This window comes from Stylophora pistillata, chromosome 1 (assembly GCF_964205215.1).
Source record: "Stylophora pistillata chromosome 1, jaStyPist1.2, whole genome shotgun sequence".
Lineage (NCBI taxonomy): Eukaryota > Metazoa > Cnidaria > Anthozoa > Scleractinia > Pocilloporidae > Stylophora > Stylophora pistillata.
Window position 1 is genome coordinate 17,204,986 of NC_142519.1, and position 8,494 is coordinate 17,213,479.

The following is an 8,494-nucleotide window of genomic DNA, read 5'->3' on the forward strand; positions in this document are numbered from 1 at the left end:
GTACACTTATCTATTTATTTTTATTAGCATAAGCCACAGGTGCTCTGCATCAAATGATCTAACGTTCAGAACACACCTTCGAACCAAATTTTACGTTTCATGGCATATTTATCGTTGCATCAGAGAAAGATAACATCATATGATGTAGCTGATGAAAACTGATTCACAAACTTTAAGCACATCAACAAATATTGTATTGCATCTGTGGGGTAATGAATCACAGATGACGTCAAATGTCGTAAGAACCTGAAAGCCGCACACGAGAGGCAGCCGAGGGTGTCACTGATGTTACTTACGGCCAAATTTTGTCATGTTCTGTCACTTGGTACTAAACAGACCCAGAGTAACATGAAATCTATTTTTTTTCGTCTGATAAAAAAGCAAAATATTGTTAATGGTCTCGTCATTTATGCGTCTGTCCGCCAATAGATGATTAGTAACAAACAATCCACAAGCATGCGTAATTCAGCTCATCCAAACTCTCCAAGTGACATTGTGCGTTCGGTCAAAACAACCGCGTATGATCAAAACAATAAGATAAAATGAAATTTTCACAACTTTAAGGCGCACAGAAGTTCAAAGTCCGGCCAAACAGTTTAAGGAATTGTTCAGTGAGTTTGATAATTCTGTGAGTTTCTTTGATTATTGACCAATCGGAGTGTCTGGTTTGTTACTTTCTTTGCACTGAATTAAATCTCTTCTGCACTGAATTAACTCTCTCCTGCATTGAATTACCTGAAAACTGCATTTATCTTAACGAATTAGAACTGAGTAATTTTTGCATGTATATTATCAAGCGTGGAACTGCGAGTTGAATACGAGGCTAAGTAATATTGTTTCGCATCTACGTATACTTAATGCTGTTTTCTTCTTCTCTTCATTTTCATTTTCAATTTCATTTCCATGCGATTCAAGGAAAATTTTTACTTGACTGGTGAATTCTGCGTTAAATTTCACTTGAAAACCGATATCGCACTCATCGCTTCACGATTCGTGCGATATCGGTTTTCATGGGACTTTTATGCCATTTATGGTGGAAATCGTAAGACACGAATGGATTGGATAATTCAAGAGAGGAATAAATCTTACAGGTGTGAGCTGCGTTCGAAGCAATTACAGAAAAAATGCCTGGTAAATTTCAGGCTTTGGTAGCATTGGAACTCGTACAACTCAGATGCTAATTTGGCCCTATTACAAACAAAGTTAGAAGCCACATGCTGGGAGCGAGGTAGCTTTTGGTGGAATCATCTTTCCCGTAAACGAAATTCAATAAATAAGGATTAGCAAGAAAGGGAATCCCGAACCATCCAGTTTGAATTCGAGTTCGAGTTCGAGTTGGACTTCGAGTTGGACTTCGAGTTGGACTTCGAGTTAAACTTCGATTTGGGAAATTTTAAGAATCCAAATCAATAAAGTTAATAAGTTGAATGATTATATGACACCGTTCCTGGACCGTCCTCACCGCGTGCTGAACAGATACAATGGACGACAGTACAAGGTAAGTTTACAAATTTTGTTAAAGAACTTGGCTGTCTTTTAATTTTTGACTGACTTTGTTTTCTTTTTAGTGAGGAATCAGACGTTGGACCCACCAACCCGCCAACTCCGTCCACGCGTTCGGAGCCGATTGAGAATTCTTCCTCGCCAGAGAAAGATCCCGCGGGCAATAATCTTTTGTAAGTTATCTTTTCATTATATTTATCTAATGACCGCTTTTTCGGAGCAGAGCGATTTTCTGATACCACCTCCATGTTTACAAAAAAAGTTAAACGCGGACTAGGTGGCGAATGGTATGTGCGAGACTTTGGGAGACGGCGAGACCAGCGTCATGTCTGCGTGACGGAGACGTTTTGAGGTGCCAGACCACGGCTTTGCAAAAAATTCGAGACCGCTCAAAAAATAGACTGCAAGACCGTGAAATTTGACTGAAATGTTGCGAGACCTGTATATTTATTCAGAGACCGTTGTCCTCTCCTGAAAAAAGATATATATGTAAACAAATATGTTAGAATTATCACGAATTATCGATTTATTGAGACGAACTCCATTATTGTTACTGTTGGCTTACGTAGTTGTTGTAATTAGCAACTAGCAAAGTTGAATGTGATTTTACACAGTAACAATTTTTGGTAGTTTTGATTTTAGATAGTTTGGGAAAATAAGTATTTAAGAGCAAATGTTACCATCGGTCAAACATTTCGTGGCAACAGCTCAAAATTCAATTTGGCCCATATTCTCAGGTTAGGTAGCCTTAATGTAAAAGAAAACGCTGCATCATTTGTTTGGCTAAATATCGATCAGTTTTCGAGAAAATCGATCATAACCGAATCCTGAGAATTTGGCACAATTTGAGTTTTAAATTTTGGGCGTAAAAGAAGGCTTCGCTTAACGAAACAACACACTCTAAAGAAATGAAATCTACTGAATCTTGTAGAATGATGCCAAAATATATGTTTAAAAGAATTTGAGCAATTCTCTTCCATTTTCTTTGAAAATATAATTAAATTCTGCGAACCCTCTTTTATTAAGATGAAAACTCACTAAAAAATAACCTTTAATCTAAGTATGTGGTACTGAATGAAATACGTCGAAAAATCTGGATTTTGAAAGCCGAGTAATCGTGCTTTTACATCTCCAAAGGACTTTTGGGGGAAATGATTTAACGTAAAGAAATTGAATTTTAAAGTTGGATAACATGCCCTGTTTTTAACCAACCTTCCAATTTATGAAGTAACACACAGAAATATAATTATTTCAAAGATAGCTTTTAATCAAAAGCGGGATTAAAGTAAAAAATTAAGAAACACATAGACAGGTAAAAACGAGCGATATAATATCCCGACGTTTCGGCAACTTCATGACACCATTATCAAGGGTACAAATGAAAATAAAATTAACAAATGCAGCATTAACACCTTTATTAACTTGAGAGTTGCTGACCAGCAGCCATTGTAGGCGTTGGGAAGATTGGCGAAAAATGATGTAACCCGAGTAGTCATACCCTTCAAGGACCAAGACTCCGCTAACATTGTTAAGATCTTAAGACGCAGTTGAAATACCTTAGCATTAAGCTCCAAGCCACAATCCAGCCCATATTTGTCAGTGGGAAAATTGGCCAAGACCTTAAAGAATGTGAAACCAAACCACAGCTGGTTAATCAACAGTGCGTAGGGTACCAATTTAAATGTAACCTGTGCGATACAGGGAGCTATGTTGGTTACATACGCGGGCATTTATATGCCCGCGTGGATAGCCATAAGAGCACTTCATCTTCAGTACGCAAGCACTACGACAACGACCACGCAGGTGCTGTCCCTGCGGACCTTCTTAGCTGTTTCAAAGTTCTCAAGAAGTGCATGAACAAATTCGATTGTCTTGTCAACGAGATGCTTTACATCAAACAATTAACACCGAGTTTGAACGTGCAAACGGATTCTATCCGTGCTAAAGTATTTGTGTAGCGACCTCCCCTATGCAAATTAGTTGTAACTCTTGAACTCGCATTTGTTAATTTTATTTTCTATGTATTACTAAATCTTTAAATCTTTTTTATTGTCTATGTATTTAATCTTTGTTAATACGAACTTAAGAAACATGTTTTCAAATCAAAGACATAGATTTTATTTCTGCTGTCACTTTGTTTGATACAAATTTCAATCAAACTACAAGACAAGATAACGCGGCTGTCATGTTTGTTCACACGCCAGCGTGAAGACCGGACGTGGATGTTTTGGTGTGAAGATTTGCCGACCTCGTCTCCGAATACAAGATCAGAGATCAGATTTAGAAGTGATTTTCGTTTTTCTATTCTCCAAACTCAGTTTCGAACCAATAAGCAAACCAAAGGCAAACAATTTAACGAGCCGTCTATTAAAAACTGACACATTTGAAACATATCTTAAATCCGTGACAGTTTCGGGAAAGAATCAATTATAAAGCAAAGAAAGAAAGAAAGAATTTATATTTCCGGAATTGAATAGCTGTCTTAGGAACACACGCAAGGGAGACCTTCGATGAACATTCTGGGATCTCACAGTTTGCATACATAGAGGGAGGGAGCTGTACCAATGCTCTACTGACTATCCAACATACTGTCAATCAATATCTTGATATCCTAGAGTGCAAAGCGGTACGCCTATTCGCTATGGATTTCAGCAAGGCTTTTTATAGTGTGAAACACGATCTCCTCTCACACAAATTGAAGCAACTCCCCCTAAATCCTTTTATAGTTAACTGGTATCTAAGCTTTTTGGAAGACAGGCAGCAGAGAGTCATTAGAAATGGGTTTATTGGAAAATGGAAAAGTGTCAACAAAGGTACCACCCAAGGAAGTGTCAGCGGGCCGCACTTGTTCAATGTCTTTCTCAGTGATTTAGAGATACACTTGGACAATAAGAGCGTGCTGGTAAAATATGCAGATGATACAACCATTATCTCGCCTGTGATAGGTGATAATGACAATTCTATCGCACTGATTAATCACTTTTCCCAGTGGTCTAGAAGTAATGGTATGTGTAGCAATCCATCTAAGTGCAAGGAAATCATTTTCCGCAAGAAAGGTTGTACAATAGAGTTTCCGATTGTGTCTGGAATACCACAGACAAAAGAGCTTACTATTTTAGGGGTAACATTTCACGAAGACAGTAGGTTCATAACACATATTCGGGAAAAACTAATTAAAGCAAACAAGTGCCTGTTCATTTTAAGATCTTTAAGGAAAGAAGGGTACAATTAGGCCGAAATAGACCATCTGTTTCTAAATCTGGTTCTACCAAATATATTACACGGGCTGTCCGTATTTGGCGCTGTAAATTCCGAATTAACAACAATCCAATGTTTCTTAGATCGATGTTATAAGCGCAAGTATACATCCGACCACATTAATGTTTATGAATTGTTAGTTCAACAGGACACACGTATCTTCAAGAATGTTTTTAATAATACAATACACCCTTTAAGAGCTATAATGCCAAAAAAGAAATCAACCAAGTACAATCTGAGGAAAGAGACAAGTCACCATCCTAAAATAAACACTGATAGGTTCAAAAACACGTTTGTCAATCGCTTAATTTTTAAACATAATCTAGTCTTATAATTTTTATCTTGATTTTCTCTGTAATTTATATATATACCTTCTTTTAATGTTGTAACATAGGATATGTGATTATTTATCTTATGACTTAATAAAGATTCAATTCAATTCAAATCTTTTGATCATGAAATTGAAGGCTCATTTGACCTTCTTTACCAGCGTATTAAGACTTTCACATTTTTAGAGTATAATAACAACTTAAATTTTCCTTGCGGACGAAGTAGGGCGTTCTCAGCAAGTTGGATTCGCCGAACATGTATTCACGGTAATGCTGCAAGAAAACCGCTTAACGGTTGCGTGACCAATTTATATTTCCGGAATTGAGAGCGGAAGTTCACCTGTACGGACTTCTGTGGCTAGAAAATCATGAACCCTTTATATAATGCTGCTGCTAAACATTTCAAACCAACGATTCTTTTTAGTTTCAATATCAATTTTTACATTTCATACCCTCAGCTATATTCTACTGTGATAATTCACATAAACCATCTTTCTTTGTAAAGTCAGTGAACCACTCGTAAAACAAGGTCTAGCCTCAGAATCAATTTCAAAACTGTCATCACCTAGCTTTTTTTTTCAAACGATTCAGCTCGTTTATGGTCAGACAGTCACTCTTGTCGAAGATATTAGAGCCGTCACTATGCTTTACTTTACGCATTGCCTTAGAGCCACTCGTTGGACCTGCTTTTTTCCCCAGTGTGTTCTTCAACTTCAAAGACTCCAGTCAGATAGTTTTTCTGCGCCTCCGTGAGACTCTTTCTTTGTAATCCTGCTTACTTAAGAACCCATCCCATCGGTAGCACAGAGCCATGATCCTCCACTGACATAGATGCTACTTCATCAACTATTTCTGGTAGGACACCAGCACCGGAATTCTGTAAAACTTGAGATTTGGGTTTCTTTTCCGATTATTTGAGCAGCTTGGAGCACAGCAAAAGTCGTTTTTTCGCATGTACATTACGATGATATATAAGAGTTTTGTAAACAGATATGGCGTCCTTAGCTTTGTTGTCAGACTGGTTACCCCCCAAGGCGCAAGGGATTATGGGGATGTGAAAGAAGAGAATTTCCTGTTCCAGGGCATACTGGTGTTTACCACAGTCCAGATGTTTTTCTAACGATAAGTATTGTTGAAAGGACTTGACACATCCCTCTTCTGGACAGAAAAACAGATCTCCTCCTTCTTCTTTACAATTTTCACCGTCGTCTCTGTTATTTGTGTTCTGTAGAGCCTCTTCCAAAACCGTCTCCGTTTCTGTTTGTTTAGCTGAGGAAGGTTCCCAACTTTTAGACTACAAACAAATTGTCTCAGTTCGCTCAAAACAAACAAAAACCGACACCTGTTTTTAAATTGGTACCGACCTTCTCAATTAAATTCATTCGAACACAAATGTGCGAAAGCCGAGAAGGGACTTCATACTTCATACTTCATACTTCAGACTTCAGACTTCAGACTTCAGACTTCAGACTTAAGACTTAATAAAGGTGACTAGAGAGTTGAAGATTTAAGCCTTCACAGTTCACGAAATTAGACTTCAGACTTCAGAGTTCTGTCCTCAGTCTTCCAAACGTGAAAAAAAAAAACATTTGGAATCCCTCAGTGTGCGTCATCATGTTTCAGCAAGTGAAGAGTCCCTGATCCTTACTTGTTTTAATCATTCTATTTAAGACGCGAGTGAATGGTACTTTAATTAACGTTTACTATGTTCTGAAATAGGTTGCTTCGTCTTATCTTCCTTCTAAACACGCTATGTCTAGTGCAGAGCGTTTTACCTGTCTACACACCTGCTCTAAACAAACACTCTGGCTTTGAGAGAGAAAATGCAGTCAGACGCTACTTCTCTCAAGGATTTACCAACGCTGAAATTACTGGCTTTTTAGCTTTACAACATGGCATAGTACTCTCAGTGCGTACTTTAAAACGAATTTTACAACGTTTGGGACTTAAAAGGGCGAGATACAACAACGAATCGCCCCTTGAGCGAATAGTGGCTGCTATTCTGGAAGAATTGGAGAACTCGTGTGGTTCCTTTCTGGGCTATCGTCAACTCACGAGGCGCTTAAGGCGAACGTACAATTTGCAAGTAAGAGGAGATACTGTTATGAAATCCCTTCGGGCTTTAGGCCCTGAAGGAGTGGAGCGTCGTCAAAGACGTAGGCTAAAGAGACGAAGATACGTCACCCCAGGGCCAAACTTCTTATGGCACTTTGACGGATGGGATAAGCTTGCGCCCTTCGGCTTTTTCGTTCATGACGGTGGTAGACGATAGAAGTCGGTTCCACGAACAAAAATCCCAGGGTTATTGCCTCAAACTACCTAACTGCTATTCTACAACTTGGAGGGGTTCCAAGAAGGATGCGCTGTGACAGGGGAACCGAAAACACAATCATTGGCACTCTTCAACAATTTTTTCGTTGGCATGACGATGACCATTTTTCTGGAAGTGTAAGTTTCATCGAAGGAAAAAGCACCGGAAATCAACGCATAGAAGCTTGGTGGTCTAAATTTCGAGAGGGTGAAGGGGGATGGTGGGTAAACTTTTTTAAAGACCTCCGTGATTGTGGTTTGTACCATGACAATTACCTCGTCACGGAATGTCTCAGATTTTTTTTCTTGCCTATCCTTCGCCAGGAATTATATCTTGTGGCAGAGTTGTGGAATACGCATAATATTCAGCGACAACAGCGACTGGAAGTGGAGGGTGGAAAATCAGACGTCATGTTTTTTACACCCGAAATCTATGGAACACACAACTACTTGGTAAATGTCAACATCGAGGATGTAAATCTGTGCAACGAGATGTATGCTGAGAATTGTATCGACCATAACGAGGATATAGAAGAGTTAGTGAGATTGATCAAACCAGATTATTCTCCACCTTTAAATGAACGCGAGGCTCTTAAACTATACTCTGAGATTATCCAATTCCTTAAACTGGATCACTTAATCTGACAGTTGCGGTTTTCTTTCACCGCATTTTATCAGCTTTCGAACCTCGTCTTGAGTTGACTCGTGTAGGAAAAGCAGAGAACAAGTTAAGATAAAGCAACAGTTTTATTATTAATATTATGTTATCTGTATGTAGCATTTTCATGCCCTGTAACCAAGACATTTCAAATACTTTTTATATAGGATAACGCTAAGAATAACTTGTCGTAACTAGAATTAATGAAAGCTTGCCACTGTAACGGAATATAACGTTGTTAGTGTTACTTACGATGATGCAAATGTTGAATGTTCAGTTACGGAGTCTATGGATATTGTAATTAAAAATCTCAACAATAGCATGACGAAAATTATGGATCGACAACCCCCTAGTTTTTGTTTTTTTTCGACTAGAGCCTCTAAAATTTTCATGTAAATGGCAACCATCGTGTATCTCTACTCCCAATTGCAAGTGA